Source organism: Oryctolagus cuniculus, chromosome 19, assembly GCF_051225735.1.
Source record: "Oryctolagus cuniculus isolate XC-2025 breed Fujian yellow rabbit chromosome 19, ASM5122573v1, whole genome shotgun sequence".
In the NCBI taxonomy this organism is placed as follows: Eukaryota; Metazoa; Chordata; class Mammalia; order Lagomorpha; family Leporidae; genus Oryctolagus; species Oryctolagus cuniculus.
Window position 1 is genome coordinate 59,404,504 of NC_142885.1, and position 21,937 is coordinate 59,426,440.

At 48.3% G+C, this 21,937-nt stretch overlaps 1 long non-coding RNA gene across 8 annotated transcripts in view; it reads right to left on the reverse strand.

Annotated features, from left to right (window-relative positions):
• LOC149120608 (uncharacterized) overlaps positions 1-21,708 on the reverse strand; it is a 30,538-nt gene extending 8,830 nt beyond the window's left edge. The window contains exons 1-5 of one of the 8 annotated variants that reach the window (XR_016226268.1): positions 21,577-21,707; positions 19,398-19,587; positions 9,513-9,640; positions 2,491-2,567; positions 1,143-1,461 (exon numbers count right to left, since the gene is read on the reverse strand). This is a non-coding gene — a long non-coding RNA (uncharacterized LOC149120608). The other 7 variants (XR_016226271.1, XR_016226270.1, XR_016226269.1 and 4 more) reach the window with 7 other exon arrangements.
• Positions 21,709-21,937: the final 229 nt, after the last annotated feature.

The following is a 21,937-nucleotide window of genomic DNA, read 5'->3' on the forward strand; positions in this document are numbered from 1 at the left end:
CTGGAGTGAGGTCACTGGGCTGTGCCCTCAGGCTTGCTGGAAAAGAGCTGGAAGGGGTCGGGCTGCTGGGCTCAGTGCTGCCAAGTGCTGCTCCCTCTGTTGCTCCTGGTCTGGGTCTCTCCTCTCCTGCCTTGGCGTCCAGCACGTGGCTGGCAGACAGTGGCTTCCCGGTATTTTGTCCTCGCCTTTTGGTGTGCTGTTTCCCCAATGCCCTCTGTGGGGGAATATTCTAGGCTCTGAAAGGGTTCCTCCTTGTCTTCAAATCCATTTTAGAATTCGTGTCTTCCTGGAAGCTGCCACCTCTGCCTCTTCCTCCTCCTCCTCCACCTTCTCCTTGTCTTGCTCCTTCTCCTCTTCCTCCTCCCCCTTCTTCCCTCTTCCTCCTCTTCCTCTTCTTCCTGCTCCTCTTCCTTACCCCCCTCTCCCTCTCCCTCCCTTTCTGCCCCTCCTCTCCCTTTCCATCAGCACTGGAATCATCCTCCGTATCATTATTGCAGCTGCTATGTTCATTATTGCTGTTATTCTTGCGATTGTCAACATTCATTGTTGTTTCACCAGGTGCTGAGCACTGAAGAAAGAACCGCATGCCTCTTATTTCATTTAGTCCTCTCAACAATTGATCATCATTTCCTTCTCGCTGGGTCTCAGAGAGACGAAGCCCCTTGTAGAAAGTGACAGGGTTAGAGTGGTGGAACTGGGATTGGAGGCTCAGTTGTCTCACTTTGGAGCCCACTGTCTTATGCTTCACCTTATCATCTTCCCAGTGGACAGAGAGAGAAGTGGCGCCCTGCTGTGTGCATTCCAAGGGCTGCTCCTTCTCCAGTATCCTAGCTGTGTGCTAGACAGTATAAGGCCTGCAAGCTTGGCTCATGGAGCCAGACATCCTTGAGTTCAAACCTTGGCTCTGTCGTCCCCCAGATAGATGACGGGGAGCAAATATCTGAGCCTTTCTGGGCTTGGTTTCCTTATCTTTGAAATGGGACAAAATTGCCATTTTTTAGGGCTGCCACGGGGAGAAGATGAGCAGGAAGGTTCTAGAAGAGTCCTGGGCCAGCTATTACTGTCAGCCAGTTTTACTCTTTCCGTTGCCTTTCCTAACCAATGATCCCATTTGTTCATTCAGTCAGCAATTAGCAAGTGTGTGTTAAATACATACCTCCCTGCTAGGTACTCTGTTTGTTGCTGTGAATACCCTTTAAGGATTCCTCACTAACTGTGGCCACACACAACTTGTCATCACCCTCTTAGCCTCTGCTTCCCCCTCTGCAGAGTGGGATTCCTCACCCTCTTAGCCTCTGCTTCCCCCTCTGCAGAGTGGGATTAACGAGGTCTCCCCTCCCCTCACAGGGTGGTTGGGAGGATTCCAGGAGAGGCCTTTGATCCATGCCCGCAAGGCAGATGTGAATACTGCTGTGTTCTGTGGATTCTCCTCATGATATTCAAGTCCAAGGAACATTTTTTCTGAAACAAATTGAATCGATACTTGAGGCTTACTTGAGCGGTTGACAGGGCTCGATTCTATTCCTCACTGGGGTCTTAAAAGTTACTCCGTGGTCTCCAGAACACCAAGGAATGGCCCATTCTTGGCCCTCAGAGGTCCCTGTCCTTGGGGCGGCGTTGGAGGCTACCCCTGTGTGCAAGGAAGCAGTGGTGCCTGGGCTTGCCCACAGAAATATGCCCATGAAGTTGTTCTCATGGGATGGGGTCTTGGCTCCTCAGGGTTGGGGGGCTGCTTCCCCTGGGTTCTTCCAGGCCCAGAGTACCACTCTCTGTACTCCCGCCTCTCCATGGTCTCTTCCTCCATCTTTCTGAGACTACCAGCTGGATTCTTTGGTGGGCCTGACTTCCTTCCTCTGGCAAGACTTTCACACCATGGTAAAGTCAAAAAACACAGCTGAACCCTCATCAATCAGGAACCATGGGCACGATCACTGGTCTTGGTGTATAGATTATGAAATGGAGGGCAGGGGTATACAGAAACATCAGTGATAAAGTGACAGTGATGGGGTGGGTACCTGGGTCTTTCTTTTTATCTACTTGAAAGAGTGACAGAGATGATACACAGATAGATGATAGATAGATATCGATGTTAGATGTATGCACAAGCTAGAGAGAGAGAAAATAGATAGGGACCTTCCATGTGGTTGTTCACTCTGCAAGTGCCTGCAACAGTCAGGTCTGGGCCAGGCTGATGCTAGGAGCCAGGAACTCTGTCCAAGTTTCCCACATGAATGGAAGGGACTCAAACACTTGAGTTATTATCTGCTGCCTCCAAGGGTGCATTAGCGGGAAGCTGGATCAGAAGCAGTGTAGCTGGGACCCCAATAGGCACCCTGACATGGGATGCAAGCAGCCCACCCCACCTCTTCCCTGCTGTACCACAGCATCCACCCCATCCAGGTCTTTTTGACTTTAATCACTTTATTATGCCAACCTTTAGGGCTGGACCAGGATGAAATTTATGATCCCTTCTAGCCTGAAAACATCTACCTCGTGTCCAATTTCTGATACTCAGTGTGAAGTCCAGGAATCCCTCCACTGGAGGTAGCCAGGATGTTGAACTTTCCCTGTAGATAAAAATGTCTTAGATTACCAGACTGTTGTTAGACATCCGGAATGTGGGGAGTTGGCTACTGGTGAGGGTTGATTTTATGTGTCAGTCTCATGGATGCATGGGGTGCTTAGATGCTTGAAACAGTATTTCCAGGCCGGCGCCGCGGCTCACTAGGCTAATCCTCCGCCTAATGGCGCCGGCACACCGGGTTCCAGTCCCGGTCGGGGCGCCGGATTCTGTCCCAGTTGCCCCTCTTCCAGGCCAGCTCTCTGCTGTGGCCAGGGAGTGCAGTGGAGGATGGCCCAGGTGCTTGGGCCCTGCACCCCATGGGAGACCAGGAGAAGCACTTGGCTCCTGCCTTCGGATCAGCACGGTGTGCCGGCCGCAGAGTGCCGGCCGCAGCGGCCATTGGAGGGTGAACCAACGGCAAAAGGAAGACCTTTCTCTCTGTCTCTCTCTCTCACTGTCCACTCTGCCTGTCAAAAAAAAAAAAAAAAAGAAAAGAAAAAGAAAAAAAAAAGAAAAGAAAAGAAAAGAAAAAAAGAAAAGAAAGAAAAAAAAAGAAACAGTATTTCCAGATTTCCAGGTGTGAAGAGGTTTGGGGATGAGATTAGCACTGAATTGTTCAACTGAGTAGACTGCCCTACCTCTTGGAATTGGGTGGACCTCACCCAAACCAGTGAATGTCTGAATAGAATAAAAGGCTGAACAAGAAAGAATTCTCTTTTTAACTTAAAAATAATTTTAATTAGTTTTTAAATACCCTACATGGGTTTTATACATTTTTTAACATGTAATAATTGTACTTATTTATGGGGAGGGTACAGTGTGATATTTCAAGACATTTATACAGCATGTACTGATCAAATCATGGCAATTAGCATGTCCATCTTCTTGTCATTTTCTTATGTTTCAAGCTCCTCTCTTCCAGTACTTCATGAAATATATCATAGGTTTCTGTGTAGTCACCCCACTGTGCTAAGGAACTCCAGGACTTATTCTAAGTATGTTTTAGCGCCCATTATTCAATCTCCTTTTATTCCCTCTCTTCTCTATGCTTCTTAGTAGTAATCACTATTCTACATTCAGCCAAACTTTATTTCTGCACCATATAGGAGAGCGAATATGCAGTGTTTGTCTCTATCCTTATCTTTGGACTTGGACTTGACCTTGAACTTGTACCATTGGCTTGTCTGGTTCTCAGTTCTTAGGTTGGGACTACAGCATCAGCTCTCCCGAGTGTCCACCTTGCCAACTCTTGAACTTTTCCGCCTCCATGTTGTGTGAGCCAATTCCTTACAGTAAATATCTTTATGAGTTTTTATCTCCTACTGGTTCTGTTTCTCTGAGAATACAGAATAACACAGCTGTCTCCATGTTTGCAATATCCATCTCACTTCTTGGCATTGCTAGTTGCTATGGTGAGTCTTCCTTAGCAGGTACCTTTAAAGAAACATCCCGGTTTATTACAGGTTGTTTAGAAGAACTTAGCCATGGTGTTGTTTGCAGATAATATTGGACAAGCTGGAAAATAGCGTGGTTCTTAGTGGTTTCTAATCAGTGACAACAGATGTTCATGGAAGGCGGAATTTTCTTTGAATTGGTGTTCTGATAATGATGTAAACACAAAGTCTAAGGTAGAGAGAGAGACTTTAGTTTGGGCCATATGTGCTTTTGCTGAGAGATGTTGGGTAAGTGGGTGGGAGCTTTCTACTATAGCTCAGGAATTAGAGCTGGTTTCACAAAGATCATGGGCTTTCTCCTGCTTCTTCTCTGTAAACGTTCTCCTCTTCTTCCTTCAGAGGATGCTCTCGCTGGCTCCTGAGAACAGACTGCTACAGATCCAGGAAGCTTGGAAATGATTGTTACATTGTTGGTAGCTTGAAATTAGCCGTGGTGGGGTCATTTATGTGCCGACACCTTCAAATATTACAAATCGGTGTTGATTTGTTTTCCTGAGAGCTGGTTGCCTGTGTTCCGCGGGTTATAGGATTATAGCTGACTTGTGGGTTTCTGCCTAACATCCATTCTTCAGCTTCTTCTGGTAAGAGCAGATCCCCTCCGGAGAAACACTCTCACTCATTTCTGGCCAGGTGGTTTGAGTGGAAGTGGCCTTATTTCCCAGGTCCAAGAGTGAGCGTGTCACCTGTTTGTCCAATCAGAGCACTCGATCCCCCTGATCACAGGGTTGGGTTCATAGACAGGTGTGAGACACACTTAGAGCAATCAGATCCAATAAAGGAGCTCCAGGAAGGGAGGAAGTTGTAAGAGCTTGAAGAGATGGAGCGTCTTGTGCCCTGATGATCCCAACTGGGTGCTTCCAAGCTATGCAGAAGCCAAATATCTGTGAATTTTGAAACCGCTGAGCCAGTAAGTGTGCCCATAACCCCATCTCTGTTTCACTTATGATGGGTTTTCTGTCTGAAATAGTCTCACAGTTATAGGGTCATTCCAGTTTTCATATCCTCAATCCAATTCCAAGCAAACTATGCAAGAAAATTAACAGATCTACTTAGAGGGAGGGGACGAAGGGCTTCTGTTTCCCGTTCTGCCTTATCTTTATGAAACATATTATGGCTTTCTGTCCCCTCCCCCATTCTCTACACCTACACAAATTTTTGTTCAAATACCAATTATAGCATTTATTTTTAGCTGCAGGAATTTGGGCAACTCCTAAGCTTCATTGAAAAGCCAACATATGAATGTCCAACTCCCATGGCTGCTATGAAAGTGAAATGAGGTACTTCCTAAAAATGCACAGTGCTTTGTACAGAGCAGATACTACATTACTATCATTACTGTTGAAATAGATACGTGTAGTATGGTCTTGACACATTATGGTCTTATATGACACATTCTATAGTTGAATTTCCACAGGACAATATCCTTCAAGATCAAAGAGCCTGACTCCCTCATGCTGGGACCCCAACAGAGTCGGGGGACTCCCAGGCTGTGCTCCTGAAAATCAGACATTGGGTGCAAGATGGATGTTTTCAACATGGCTGAGATCCTGAGCGTGGGCTTGGTCCAGCCCTGAAGATGGGTTCTATGGCGTCTCCTTTAGCTCTGTTTCCACAGTGACTGCTGCATAATGAAATTTGGGAACTGGGTTTGTCCAGTGAACACTTCCCACCTCCCATTTTATCACTGGAGAAACAGACTAAAAGAAGATTAACTTTTGTGCTATTTTACCTTACGTATATGAAGAGAGGATAGATAATAAATACCACCTGAAAGACGCACTGGGGATGGGTGTGGGGATGCCATTCCACATTGGCACACATTGGTTCAATTCCTAGTTCTGGCTCCAGATTCCAGTTTCCTGCCAGTGCAGACCATGGGAGGCAGCAGGTGATGGCTAATGTAGTTGGGTTCCTGCCTCCCATGTGGGAGACCTAGATTGAGTTCTTAGCTCCTGGCTCCTGACCTGCCCCAGCCCCAGCCCCAGCCCCAGCTGTATGGATGTTTGGGGTGGTGGTGGGGTGGGGAGGTTGAGTCAGTAGCTGCGAGCTCTTTCTGTCCCTCCCTCCCTCCCTTCCTTCCTATCTCTTCCTCCCTCCCTCCCTTCCTTCCTCCCTGTCTCTCTGCTTCTCAAGTAAATAAAACTCAAAAAAAAAAAAAAAAAAAGAGTAGGTGTATGTCACAGCAGTTAAGTCACCACTTGGGATGTTTGCAGCCCACATTGGAGGGCTTGATTTCAGCTCCTGCCACTCAGCTTCTGATCCAGCTTCTTGCTAATGCATAACACGAGAGATAGCAGATGATGGCGTAAGAACTTGGGTCTCTGCCACCTATGTGGTTGATACATATTGCATTCTGGGCTTCTGCCTTCAGCCTGACTCAGCGCAGGCTGCTGCAGGCTTTTGGGGAAAAACTAGTGAATGGAAAATCTCTGTCTGTCTCTCCCTTTCTGCTTTTCAAATAAAAATGAAAATAAATAAATTTAAAAATAAGTTTAAAAAATTAAAACAAATGAACAAAAACTCAGCCCTGGAATTTCTACTGTATCAACAGCAGTCATTGATGAGTTCAATGGTTTAGACAAAAACACCCAATAGCAATATAATGTATACCTCATGAAAATTTTTAATTTTCTCATGGCCACACTTTACTAAAGTAAAATTATTTTAATAATTATACTAAATATACCTAGGAAACATGAAAATTATCAATGAGATACTTTTGTACTAAGTTTTTAAAATCCAAGTGTATTTTACATTTGCAACAGATCTCAATTTGGACTAGCCACACTTCAGGTGCCCTGTAGCCACATGCCGTATGTGGCTGCCACATTGGTTTAGGGAGTGAGACTGTGAGGATTTCCTAAGTTGCTTCACATGGGATAAAGAGGGAAGTATCAGGGGTATTGAAATGGAAAACACCCCAGCAAAATAACAGCAGCATGTGTGCTTCTGCAAAGCATACTGAGATACCTCTCTGGGAACCTCTAAACATTACTGAAACTCAGGCGTTGGTGAGAGCATTTCTTTCAGTGTGAAATCGGAGACAAACGAATTTCCCGTTGGGTACAATGGAGTCAGCCAGATGTTCCAGTGTAGTATTTCTTCTGTTGCCTTGGACCCAATAGAGTTTTGAAGAGGACATTGGACGGGAATGACATCATTGGGAAAAGAGGACTCAGTGCAATTCTTACTTAGAGCTCCTGACTGCAGTGGGCTCCCACAAATAAGAAAGTGTATTGGACGATAAAAGGAAGCCCTCCCCCCCAGGTGGGGGGCGTTGGAAGAACAAAGTGTGCTGGGGTGGGGTGGCATGTAGGGAAAGACTTGGAGAAGAGAGGGTGTGAAGGAGGATGGGTCTTCCCTAGGAGTGGACATCGTATCTGAAGGCTTGGAGGTCTGAGAGAGCAGGAAGCACTCCAGGACAGCAAGGACAGCCTCCTGGTGGGACTGTGAGTGTGGTGGAGCCAGAGAAGAAGTCAGAGATGAAGGTTGAAAGCAGGTCCCCAAGGGCCACGTGCGCCACAGTGACGAGCTTGGATTCCATCCTGGGCTGTGGATAGAATTTGTCTGTGGTTGTGGGGACAGTCAGAGGGGCCAGAGATGGAGGACGAGTGGCCAAGCAGGGGTCTGGGATTCATCCAGCCGAGAAGGGACAGCAGTCTGCTCTGCTGCAGGAGCAGTGGAGCTCAAAGCAGCGGCTAGAGATGCTTTAGGACAGGGGACGACACACGGTGACTAGTCTGTGCCTGGGTGTGCCTGGGTGTGCCTGGTGGACAACAGGAAAGACAAGAGGAACCTGGGCGAATTTCCAGTGTCAAGATTGGAAACTTGTGTAGCAGACTGTTCCATTGGAGAGTAAATACCCAACCTACAAGGAGCTCTGGTGGACACAAGCAACGAAGGCATGTTCCAAGCCCCTGAATGAAGACACTCAGATTTCCGAGGAGGGGGAAGAATGGCCAAAATCCACTTTCTCCTAGAAACTTTGAAGAGGCCACTGGCTTGCTGAGTTGCGAGAGTTGAGAAAATTGCATTTCCTCTCTTGACCTCAATTTTTTTTTTCCATTTGCAAAATGAAAATAATAATTCTTACTTTTATAAGGGTGCTGACAGAATAAAATTCAATGATAGATGCAAAGGCATTTTGAACATAAGGCACTCAATTATTATTATTGTTATGCTGATAGGAAAGGGTTTGGAAAGTCTTCATTGTGGTTGTTGAAAGTCAGGCTTGAAGCCCTGGGCTAATGGGTTATGGAGATAATAATTCCAAAAGAAATTTGCTTCAGAGACAAGAAGTGTGGGTCTTGGAGCTTGTGACAATCCTAGACATTCAACTCACTTATGCATAGATTTGCCCCTTGGGTGTTCAGTGTTTCCTGAGCACCTACTGTGTGCCAGGCATTGTACTGGATGCTGGTGGACTCCAGGAGAAAAATCTACTTCCTGTTAATAAAAAGTATTAAGGATATGTCCCCAAATAATGGCAATTACATATATTTTAAAAGCCTATTATCAAGTATAGAATTTTTATGCAGTATTTAACACTTACAAAAATCCTCTGTAAGAGCAAGGGTCCCAGTGGTCACCTGTGGTCCACACTGGTGTACTCAGGTAGAATGCCCAGCTCTGGCTCCTGACTGTAGCTTCTTGCTATCATAGTCCCCATGAGGCAGTGGCGATGGCTCAGTTACTGAATTCCTGCCATCCACATGGGACACTTGGACTGAATTCCTAGCTCACTGCTGGCCCTAGCGCAGTCCCAGTTACCAGAGGCATTTGGGGTGTGAACCAGGGGACCGAGTGGATGGGATCTCTCTCTCTCTCTCCCTCAAGTAACAATAGAAGAAACCCTCTATAGTGAGCATTTAATTCCCATGTTCTTGACATAGACCGAGGCACGGGAAGATGAACTGCCTTGGCCAGAGTTGCCTAGCCAGGAGATCCAGGATTCAAAGCAGGGACTTCCTCGCCCCGGTTCAATGCCAAGGTTGTATGACTTGAGACAGTCATACCCTCTGAGACTCTCCAATGTGTCGTCTGTGCTAACTGGAAATCTGTTATCAGAGTCCATCCTCCTGACAGCAGAGGAGTGAATGTCATCTCAGAGTCAGGCAGACAGAAAATACGTGCGTGTATACACATATGTGCACTCAATGCATCCAGCACATACAACATGCCTAGGACTCTACGTGCAGCCCAGCTTCACAGCAACCCAGGGGAGCTGGCCCCATTGTCCTGTCTGTTCTGTGGACAGGAACACTGATGTTCAGAGAGGTTGAGTGACTTGCCCAAGTTCACACAGCGAGAGACACAAAAGAAGTGCACTGAGAGTGCAGTCTTTGGTCTGAAAAGACTCCAAACCCACAGAAGCAAACTGAGCCCCGGGTGGATGCTGGCAACAGCCAGATGAAAGGTCAGCCTTAAGTGTGCGACACAGGGCAGGACGGACCTAGCGTGAGTGTTTGCAAGTCTGAGGGCAGGTGGTTTCCTACCTGCTGGGAGTGACAGCGTTCTCCTCTCCCGCATCCAGGAGCTCAGGGAACTTCTTATTCTCTCGGCAGACCTGCTTCTCCCCTGTCAGACCAGAACTGCTGGTGTCTGATGCCTCACAGCCGGTTGTCTGTTGTGAACATGAGAAAGTGTTCCTTAATGCCATTGACCCTCCGTGTCCTCCCGGGTAGATGGGCTTAATAATATTTACCGCAGGTGACCGTAAGCAATGGGTGAGATGGAGTGTGTTTGGTCTTTATCACAGTGGCTGGCTCGCTGCAAGCACTCAGAAGTGTTGGATATTATTATGGGTGCTACCTTGCAGGCAAATCCCCATGCAATATCCTTTATGAAAGCACTCACATCAGACAGGTGTTGTGGTGCAGTGGGTTACACCACCGCTTGGGACACTCAGATCCCAGATTGGAGTGCCTGAGATCAAGTCCTACCTCTGCCTCTGCTTCCAATCCAACTTCCTGTTAATGTTCCTGGGAGGTGGCAGATGACAGTTCAAGTGCTTGGCTCCCTGCTACCCATGTGGGAGTAGTACCCAGATGGAATTCCTAGCTCCTGCCATTGGCCCAGCCCTAGCTATTGCATGTTTCTGGAAAGTGAACCAGTAGATGGAAGAAGATAACACTCTCTTTCTCTCTCCCTTTTTTTGTTGCTATGCCTTTTAAATAAATCATTCTTTTATTGAAAGCTTCATTCATCTTTGCAGATGGAGTATCAGACTCTGAAATCCCTGGAGCAGCCAAGGCCATTCTGTCAGTTTGGGTCATATGCTGAATGGGGATTTGGAGTGGGATTCTCTGGATGCTAACTAGAATGCTAGCTTCTGTAACAAACTAATTCTCAAATTCAGCAGCTTCGTACCACCGAACAGGCAGGCATGTGGTGCAGCTGTTAAAGCCACTTGGGATGACGCATTCCATAGTGGAGTGCCTGGGTTCTAGTCCTGGCTCTACTCCTGCTTCCTGCTGATACATATTCCAGGAGGCCACAGGTAAAATGCCCAAGTAGTTGAGTCCCTGCCACCCACATGGAGAAGCCAGATTGAGTTCCAGGCTTCTGGCTTCAGTGTGGTCCAGTCCTGGCTGTTGTGGGCTTTTGGGAAGTGAACCAATGGATAGGAATACACTCACTCTCTCACTCTCTCTGTCTTTCAAATAAGTAAAAATGAGTAAGTTTAGAAATAGAAAAGGGAGCAGGTATTACGACACATCAGGTTAAGCTGCTGTTTTGGATGTCCACATCTCATACTGGAGTGCCTGGGATCAAGTCCTCTCTGCTTCTGGTTCATATTTCTGCTGATGAGCCTGGGAGGCAGCAGGTAATAGCTCAAGCACTTGGGCCCAAGCACCCATGCGGGAGGCCTGGATGGAGTTCCTGCTGCCTGGCTTCAACCTGACCCAACCTTGGCTGTTGTGGGTTTTTGGCAAGTCAGCCAGTAGATGGAAGATTCCTTCCTTCCTTCCTTTCCTTTCCTTCTCTCTCTCTCTCTCTCTCTCTCTCTCTCTCTCTCTGCATTTCAAGTAAATAACAATGGATAAACAATTTTTTTAAAAAAGTTTAGAAGTAAAAAAGACTGCCAAAGCTTGTTTCTTGCTCAGGTAATGGCTCAGCATGGGCGTGGCCATTCCTGTTCCTGGGGTGCGTGTTCTGGCAGATTCCAGGACCCAGGTTCTTTGCCTCGCATTCTTAGCTTCCATCTCAGGGGTCTTAGGATCTTCTGCCTCCACCCCAAGGAGCAAGGAGGGGGATAAACTTGGAGGAGAAGCTTAGGGAGGTCTTCATAGGCAAAGTGTAGCAGTACATCTGCTCCAGTCATTGCCAGGATTCCAGTCACACAGCCACAGCCACCAGCAAGGGAGCCTGGGGGTGTCCAAAAATGAACCCAAGCAGAAGAGGTTCAGTAAACAATTACCCAGTCTGCTTCATTGCCTGTGTCAGAAGGTCTTCAAGCTTGGACAAGAAGCTCTAGAGGAAGTTGTTATTCCTCTTCTGGGTAGTCTGGGAAGACTCACTGGAGGAGGAGCAATTTTAGTAACTACCAAAAAGAATGGGGGTCATCTTGGTGGGAACCTACCACACACAGAGTGTGCCTGATACGCCGCTGTGGTTGTCTTATTTAATCGTCATCGCAGCAAGATGGGGGCTGCTGGGTTGTCCCCGTGGGGCACACCCTGGTCAATGTGCAGCTACCATTTGCTGAGGGCCTGCTGTGTGCAAGGGCACGTGTGCTCTCATTTCTGCCTCATTAAATCCTGCCAGCCTTATCTTACAGTGAGGAAGTTGAGGTTCAGATGTATAAAGTGACTTTCCCGAGGACACACAGCTAATACATGGTTGAAGGGAGGCTGGGACGGGCTCTGTTTTGGCTGTGGAGTCCCAGTTCTTTCCACTGGGGTTTGGTAAGAAGTGCCAGGCCAGGCGTCCTGTAAGCACAGGATGGATTTCACCTTGGACTCCCCAGCCCCTGCCTGCTCTCCCCTGAAGCAGGGGCCGCTTTGTGGCAGCTGGGGCTTTCCAGGGGCTGGGGAGAGAGGGAGTGGTTGAAGTCTCTCCCAGCAAGGCTCTGCTTCTCCACTCAACTCTTTTTCCTCATCCAACCTCTGGGCCACGCCAAGCAGTGACTAAGCCATTGACTCACTTCTTTTATGGCCCGGGGAGTCTGGCTCAGATGCAAGGTGCAGTGCCTGGAAGTCAGCCACCTGCTGGCTTCCGTGCCCAGTGTTGGGGGTATTTGAGCTGGGGACACCCAGAAGCTCCATTTGGGGCAATTTCCCATGCGTTTACCAAACCGACGCTTGCCTGCGCTTCTCAGAAGCAAAAAAAAAAAAAAAAGTTTTTGAAATCCACACTTTTTTCTTTCATGATACACATCGTCTAAGTAAAGAAAAAAAGTTTTGTGCCAAAATAAACTCCTACATTCAATTCCATTTTCCGTGAATTTTTGAAGTACCCTCCTATGGGCTTGTGCTAATCACTCTCCTGTTCATCTTCTCAGTAACCCTGTGAGGTAGATACTAGCAATACCCATATTTTAACGAGGAGGCGGAGTCTCAGAGAATTTAAGCAGCCTGTTCAAGGTCGAGCAGGTGATTCTAGACCTGGGTAGATTGGCTCCCAAGCCCACTTTCAACCTATTGGCCTAAACGGAAGGGCCTTCGGGCTCTAACAATCTGTCCTTTTATTGTGCATTTCTTACAAATACACTTTTTTTTTTTTTTGACAGGCAGAGTGGACAGTGAGAGAGAGAGAAAAAGGTCTTCCTTTGCCGTTGGTTCACCCTCCAATGGCCACTGCGGCTGGCGCGCTGCAGCTGGCGCACTGCGCTGATCTGATGGCAGGAGCCAGGTGCTTCTCCTGGTCTCCCATGGGGTGCAGGACCCAAGCACTTGGGCCATCCTCCACTGCACTCCCTGGCCACAGCAGAGAGCCGGCCTGGAAGAGGGGCAACCGGGACAGAATCCAGCGCCCTGACTGGGACTAGAACCCGGTGTGCTGGCGCCGCAAGGCGGAGGATTAGCCTAGTGAGCAGTGGCGCCAGCCACAAATACACTTGTAAGGAGACTGAAGGGCGGGGAGCTTTGCAGATGGGCTGGACGAACGCTAAGAGCAGTTACCAGGTGTGTTTATTGCTGTGTAACTAGTTATCCCCAAACTTCTGCAGTTCACAACAAACATTATTCCACGATTCTGGGGGCTTGGGAACCATTCATCTGGGTGATCTGGCTTAGTGTCTCTGATGGGCTGCTGTTAGCTGAGGGCTTAAAGGGGAAGGATCTGCCTCTGTGCTCATGTTTGTGGTTGGTGGGTGTCTCCATAAGGCACCTTGGTGTCCTCACAAAGTGGCTTCAGACTCCCCCGGAAAGACAGATCAAGTCTGAGGTCGAAGCCACCATGTCTTTGCCATCAGTTCTGCCGAAGTTTGGTGGTCACACAGACCCTGCCTGGCACAACAGAAGAGATTATTACAGATGGGTGTGAGGTAGGGGTCCCTGGGGACCCTCTTGGAGTGCCTTCTCTTCTCCTTTGAAGGAGTCAACACCAATGTCAGCTACTCTCCATCCCCAACCCCCTGGGCATGTCAGTGGTCACTCTGCACTCGATGCAAAGCGGGTCAGAGTACTTCGGGAGTGACTTGCATTTTCAACAAAACCAGCTGGATGGGGAGTGTTTGGAGGCGAGGAGATCAGGGATGGCAATGGTTTGGACATCGGCCACCCCATCTCACAGAGTCAAGGGACTTCAGGGTCCCCAGAGACCCTCTCATCAACAGGATGCAGACAAGGGCTTTGTGCTCCTGGGCAGCACACTGCACCTCCAGTGAGAAATGAGGTCAGCTGAGTGGAGGGAAACACTCTCTGGCTCTTTATTGAATCCAATCATTTACATCTCATTGAACCCAATCAAATTAGCCACTTATCACATTAAAATGGCAAAAGAGGGATTGTGTCAAGCAGCGCTAATTCAATAGGAAAGAGAAGTGGACAGAGAATGCAGTGTCATAGGATTCTGATATCCATTTGTCTCCTTCTCTGGAGGACTCTTCTGACAGCTCTGCCAAGGAAGGGGGAACCGGAGAGCGGAGTCCTGCAGAAACGCAGAGGGCGGTGGGAAAGAGCGGACAGGGGGGCCCCGGTGGTGTGGGAGCTTCGGGACAGAGAGGTACTGGAGGGCCTGAGATGAAGACTCAGACGCCAGAGCTCTCAGCTGGGCGACTTTGGTTGAGTTACCCACTTTGCTGATTCTTAGTCTCCTCTTCCATTAAATAGAGGATAGTAATAGTTGCCATAAAGGGTTGCTATGGCAACTTTATGCGAGGTAATATTCCAGAGAAAGTCATTCTTTTTACAAGTTTTTGTACATTTATTATTTTAAAGGCAGAGGGAGTAGGGCTGGCATTGTGGCACTGTGGGTTAAGGTACTGCCCATGATGCCCGCATCCTGGATGAGCTCTGGTTAGAGTCTTGGCTGCTCTACTTCTGATCCAGCTGCCCGCTAATGCACCTGGGAAGGCAGCATTAAGATGGCCCAAGTGCTTGGCCGCCTACCACCCATGTGGGAGACCCAAATAAAACTCCAGGCTCCTGGCTTTGACCTGGCTGAGCTCCAGCCATTATGTCCATTTGGGGAGTAAACCAGTGGATGGAAGACCTCTTTCTCTCCCTCTCCCTCCTCAGCTTTGATTTTCAAATAAATTAAATAAATCTTAAAAATAAACGCAAAGGAAGGGCAGAGACAGAGAGATTTCCTATCCCCTGCTTCACTCCCCAAATGTCTGCAGCAGCAGGAGCCCAGCCAGGCAGAAGACAGGAGCCAGGAACCCAGTCCAGATCTCCCACGTGGAAGGCAGGGAGCCAAGGACTTGAGTACTCGCACCCCTGCCTCTCAGGGTGCACGAGGCAGAAAGCTGGAATTGAGAATGAAGCTGGACTTGGGCATCCAAAGTGGCATCATCACTGCTGTACCAAATGCCTACCTCTGAACTTGAACTGCATTTCCCGAAAACTTTCTGAAGGACCCTGGAATGACTGACATCCAATCAACAACATATTTTAAGTATACGATTTGATCGGTTATGCCAGGCATATACCTGTAAAAGGAAGCCACACCCAGCCTCGAACAGATCTGTCTGCTGCAGCCATCCTCTCTGGCCCTTTGGCAATCCCACCTCTCCCCTCCCCCAGCAGTCGCTGTCATCTTTCTTACCTCCGCAGGTGTGTTTGTGCTTACTAACATCTGATGTCAACACGATCATCACACCCTCTGCACTCCTGCTTTTCGACCTGATTATATACAACGTGATTCCTTTGAGACTCAACCATTTGGTGGTCTGTTATCAGGGTTCATTCCCTCCCCCCCCCCTTTTTTTTTTTTTTTTTTGACAGGCAGAGTGGACAGAGAGAAAGGTCTTCCTTTTTCTTTTTTTTTTTTTTTTTTTTTTTTTTTTTTTTTTTTACTTTTATTTAATGAATATACGTTTCCAAAGTACGAATAATGGATTACTATGGCTTCCCCCCCATACCGTCCCTCCCACCCACAACCCTCCCCTTTCCCACTCCCTCTCCCCTTCCATTCACATCAAGATTCATTTTCGATTATCTTAATATACAGAAGATCAGCTTAGTATACATTAAGTAAGGCTTTCAACAGTTTGCTCCCACACAGAAACATAAAGTGAAAAATAATAGATGATTTTTTTTAATGATGATGAAATCAGATCAGACCTATTGTCATGTTTAATCCCAGTGAGAGTCAAGTTGGGAGTTGATAGTTTCTTTTTTTTTTTTTTTTTTTTTTTTTTTTTTTTTACAGAAGATCAGTTTAGTATGCATTAAGTAAAGATTTCAACAGTTTGCACCCCCATAGAAACACAAAGTGAAATATATTATTTGAGTACTCATTATAGCATTAAATCTCAATGCACAGCACATTAAGGACAGAGATCCTACATGAGGAGTAAGTGCACAGTGACTCCTGTTGTTGACTTTACCAATTGACACTCCTGTCTATGGCATCAGTAATCTCCCTATGCTCCAGTCATGAGGATGGCCCAAGTGCTTGGGCCCTGCACCCACATGGGAGACCAGGAGAAGCACCTGGCTCCTGCCTTCAGATTGGCCACAGTGCGCTGGCTGCGGCAGCCATTAGGGAGTGAACCAACAGAAAAAGGAAGACCTCATGACTGGAGGTCTTCCTTTTTCTGTTGGTTCACTCCCTAATGGCTGCCGCAGCCAGCGCACTGTGGCCAATCTGAAGGCAGGAGCCAGGTGCTTCTCCTGGTCTCCCATGTGGGTGCAGGGCCCAAGCACTTGGGCCATCCTCCACTGCACTCCCGGGCCACAGCAGAGAGCTGGCCTGGAAGAGGAGCAACCGGGACAGAATCTGGTGCCCCAACCGGGACTAGAACCCGGAGTGCCAGCGCCGCTGGTGGAGGATTAGCCTAGTGTGCTGCGGCGCCGGCCGGTTCATTCCCTTTGGTTTCTGAGTAGTACCTCATTGTATACAAGCACCGGAGCCTGTCGATCCGCTTCCCCGTTGGTGGGCATTTAATCGTTTCCAGTTTGGGCGATTACAAAGCAAGCTGCTGTGGGCATGAGGTTGTATTTTACAGGCGAGGAAACTGAGGCATGGAGTTTATCAGGTCACAGATGTAAATGGCAGAGCCTACGTAGGCAGAGCCTATCCAGTGTCCTGGAGTCTTTTTTTTTTTTTCTCTTCTGTGTAGGGGACAGTTTCAAACAACAATGAAAGTAGAGAGAATAGAATAACACACCCCAAGGAGCCACACTGAGCTCTTGCAATTGTAACTCCTAACCTTTGTTATTTCATCCTCTTTCTCCATGCTAAACACTTTGGCTGGAATATTTTAAAGCAAAAAGCCAGCTGCAATGTCATCTCACAAATGTCAGTTTGTATCTCTCACTTCTGTGAACATTAAGACAATTTTTTATTGTGGAAATGTGAAACCTGGGCAGAAGTAGAGACAATAATATAATAACCCCCTCACAGCTCTCAGCAGCCTCAGTAGCTATGGGCTCCTGGGTGATCTGGTCACATTAAACCCTCATCTGTATTCCCCTGCCTTTCCCCTGCCAATTATTTTGAAGCAAAGCTCGGGCATTTTATAACTTCATCTGTAAATATTTCAGCATGTTTTTATAAAAGATAAGGAGTCTTTTTTAAAAAAACAAAGCCTTGATGCCATTATCAACTCAGACATTTTATAGACACTTCCTTTATAGCATCAAATATTCAGTTGGCATTCACATTTTGTTTTATTGTTTCTTCTTTTCTTTCCTTCCCTCTTTCCCTCCCTCTGCTTCGGCCTCTCTCTTTGAATCAGCACACAAACAAGGACCATATGCTGCAATTGGGTGAGAGGCATCTAAAGTCTGTTTTAATCTGTAGGCTGGCTGGCTCACTCATTCTCGCTTCCTTGCAATTTATTTGTTAGAGAAACCAGGACATTAAGGCCATATTTCACATAAACTCCATGCCATTATCCCTTTGAAAAATCAACAATATCCTTAATACCATCAAATACCCATGTGTATTCACATTTCTCTGATTGCCTTGCACATGCCTTTGGATTTTTTTCAAATCCAGATCCAAGCAAGTGCCCCACTGCATCTTGGGGTGACATGATTGCCACACACCCTTCCTCCCTTGTCAGGCCACTGCCAGGTTCTGCAGAAGGTCCCACTGCCTGGGCCCTGAAGCTCCCTGTTCTGTAAGGACACTCTACATAACTGTTGGATGAATGAATGAATGATTGAATGAATGAACGAACAGACTGGCAGATGACTACCTGGGAAGAAGAGCGAAGAGAGCAAGGGGCCCTAACACCCTGGAACATTTCCCAGAGTTGTTTCCTGAACTCTAGAGTAGCTGGCCAAGTGTTTTGTGTGTGTGTGTGTGTGTGTGTGTGTTTGTGCCTGCACATGTGTGTGCAGTAAAATGGGATCTCACCCAGAAGCCTGCACAATGAACAGTGATGAAAATTGAGCCCGACCTCTGACTTAGCTCTACCTCGGTCAGAATCTTGCCCTTGCTGCTTGGCAGCTGAGGGTCTTTAGACCTGTTAGCCAGCTTCTCTGTGCCTCGGTTCCTTTTCCTGTGAGAAGAGAGCCCTAGCCCCCGTCTCTTGGGGCTGCCTTGGAATGCGTTGCTTCGTGCAAAGTGCTTGGTGCTGTGGGTGCTGAGTGTTGGCTCTGGAAACAATCAGTAGTGTTATTAAAAGGCAGGTGGGGGAGACCTGGCAGGACCTGCGGATCCGTTTCTAGAGCTCTGTAGAACAATTTGACAACCTTGCTGGCCTTAACAACACCCAAAAATCTTCTCCATCTGCTCTATGGTTTGGGGCTCCTTTTAGCTCCCCCGACTCCCCCATTCCCCATCTTGCAGCTCTCTGTATCTAGGAAATTTGCCTTGCTTGGCCTGTGTCAATTAAGCCAGCAAATACCCGCCCCACATCCCCTGCCCTGGCCCTGGCTCTGCTGAGACGGCGCCCAGGGACTCTCTGGCAAACACAAAACGACCCAGTGTCGCTGTCCAGTTTTGAAACCCAAGCCCTGAAACCTAGCTCTCAGAACTTGGCTGGTAAAACTACGTACATCTGCTTTAGAGCAATTAAGAAATTGCAGGCCAACATGCTGTTGAAACAGGCTTCTGTGTGCCGTTACATATCCACGGCACACAGATGAAAAGCAAAACTGGCCATCAGACCCCCTCCCCTGCCCAGGGCTCTCATTAACATCTGAGGTCTTACTCCAAGCCAGGCACTGGGCTGTGCTCGTGTTACGGTTTTCATTATTCCGTCTCCACAGCTCTGCTAGGAGACTGGTTGGTGGGTGGCAGGGGCCCAAGCACTGGGGCCATCTTCCACTGCTTTCCCAGGCGCATTAGTGGGGGAGCTGGATCTGAAGTGGAGCAGCCGGGTCTTCAATGGGGCTATGATATGGGACCGTGACGCACAGGTGGTGGCCTACTGTACCGTGCCACAACACCAGCCCCAGAGACAGGTTTTGAACACATATACACTAGCAGCCTTGAGTGAAGTGCTTTTGTTTTAAATTCTTCTTCCTTGATATCCAACCACTTACTGGTTTGCTACCCTGAATTTGTAAGTCTAACCTCCCTCATCCCAAGGGAGATTTCCGCTCATCTCCAGTTCTTTCTTCTCCCATGGTTCTCTCCTGACTTCATAATATTCTGGGAAACTGTGTATTAAACACACATACTCACAGACACTCGAACACTCCTGGCCTGTAGTCCTGGAATGAGTTCACACGTCTTTGAATAATTGGCTGGCAGTATTTAGGTGCATTGGAATTTTGCCAGAGACAGCAAGCCAGAAAAAAAATCCGTTTTTTTACCTGAACTTGCTTGCAGGGCAGTCATTTCTTTGTGTGCAGGGAGCAGGGACTGGGTAAGCAGAGACAACAGTCTTCGGTCTTCGTAGCCAGTCTGACAATGCAGTGACCTCAGTTAGGGAGAAGGCGCCATCTCTCACCTGCTGAATTTCTTGGCATTCTTGAGTTTTAAACAAATTGGCTTCAAGCTGGCCTTGTTAAAGAAAGAGAAGACAGCAAATGAGAAAGAGAAACAGCTGCGGGCTGTTGGCACGGTCCACTTGGAGGAGACCTGGGGACGTTCTGACGCACCTGGAGACTGTAAAGAGTGAAGCCTTGCACGGGCCAAACCCGGGAGCCTCTGGGTTCCTCTTTAATTATCTCACTCACTTTACTTAAGGGAGCAAGGGCGGTAAATACAACCACCTCCACGGCTACCACCCAGGTTCAGGCTGCATCAGCTCTCACCAGGGTCACTGCAACAGCCTCCCGGACGGTCTCCTGGCTGCCTCCCTAAGAGCGAGGCTGTGAAGGGAGAGGCTAGAGCCGGCCGCTGTCCAGCTGGTCCCCACTGCCCCCGGAGCGAAAGCCAAGTCCTCACTGTGACCATGCAGGCCCTGCAGGAGGCCCTGATTCCGTGCTCTCTCTGACTCACCTCTGCTGCTCTGTCTCTCCCTCCCCTCCTCCACACCGGCCCCCCTCCTGTTCCTCAAAGACACCTACAGTCAGGATCCTACCTCAGGGCCTTTGTTTCTGCCACCTGGAGTATCGGTTCTCCCAGTGGTACCCACCATTCCCCTTAGCCCTTCATTCACATGACCCCTTCATCAACCTCCTGTCTAAAATTTTAGGGCTCCAGTTTTCGCACTTGATGTCCATTTTCCTCCTCCATAGCCCCCCATCACTATCGGAGGGGCAACTGCACTTTGTCTTCCTGCTTGCGAGCCGTCCCACTGCCCTGTCCCCACCCAGCACTAAAAGTGAAGCCACGTGAAAGCCAGCTGTGGATTTGTTTCTTCCTGCCGAATCCCCTGCATGGAAAACAGCACCTAACAAATCTCTCTGCATGGCAGGATGAGTGTGCCTTTCAGAGACTCCCCACCAACCCAGCTGTCTACACTAATGGGCACGTGTATAAACACGTGTATAATACAAGTGTCTGTTGTTGTTAGGGTAATGAGGCTCTCTTGCGTGGGGACTGTAGTAGACAGTCTGTCTACTGAAGTCGATTTCATGGTTGGTGCCTGGGAGCTGACTTCAAAAACAGGTGCAGGGCCAGTTTTTGTTGTGGCCAGCAGGTTCAGCTACTGTCAGCAATGTCAGCAGCTCACACTGGAGTGTGCCTCAAGTCCTGGATGCTCCTCTTCCAGTCCAGCTTCCTGCTAATGTGCCTGGGAAGGCAGTGGGAGATGGCTCAAGGGCTTGGGCCCTTGCACCCATGTAGGTAGGAGTCCCAGATGGATTTCCAGGCTCCTGGCTTCAGATGCCCCAGCCCTGACGATTGTGGCCATTTGAGGAATGAACTAGTACATGAAAGATCTCCCCACTCACCACCACTGCCCAGTTCCCATTGTTCTACCTTCCAAATAAATCAGTCTTTAAAATCCAGTGGCTCCTGGGGGATAGGTGGAGAAGGCAGATGCCAAGATGAAACTAGAGACATAGACTTCCCTCCCCGAGATGCCATGCATACGGGGCCTGGAAGACTTGAGTGCAGCCAGATTCTGCTAACACCAAAGGAAGGGTGTCCGGCTGAAGGTCAGAGGCCCTCACCTCAGACTGCTGGAGTCTGGCTCCTGGCTCCTTTTCTTCCTAGTGCAATGATGAAATCCGGGCACGTTCATGTCCCCAGACCCTAGATTCTCTTTCATGACAGCTGGGCTGAATGAGCCCATGGTGCCCGCCCCAGGGAGGGCGAGCCATGCTTGTCTGCTGAAGCAAGAGGAATGGCTCTGGGGTGTCACAGAGACAAGAGGCCAGGCAGATGTGTGATGCTGGGAGACTCACAGAAAACTGTTCTGTCCCCAGAGCCAAATCCTCATTTCCCACCCCTTGTAACCAGGAGTGCAGGGGCCGAGTGGTGCAGGGTTCACAGGTGTTACAAAGGCGCTGGAGCTTGCTAGGTGGAGCCAGGGCTCCTTGGAGGAAAGACCGTTCCATGGGCTGGGACGGGGAATGTGGAAAGGAAGCTAGACTGTCTTACCTGCCAGGAAGTCAGAAGGCTCCCCGAGACTGCGGGGCTCCAGGGGAAGAACTCAGGTCTCACCCGCCAAGGATGGAAACACAAGAGCATCGACAGGAAGCTAACTGCAGTGGCTGAAAGTGCTTCCGACATTTCTAAATCCGGGGATTGATGACGATGCTGGCTACAGCAATCAACAAGGACGAAACGCACAGGCTCCTTTTTTGCTGGTTCACCAATGCACTATTCTGCACGCTGGTTAAGTCAGGGGGGGGATTCAAGCTTTTGTCCTACTTTCTCTATAGGAACTGTTAAGGTAGTCCAACAATTGAAGGGCATGTTTATCTTTGTAAGTATCCTCACTAATAAATGGAGAAGAGTT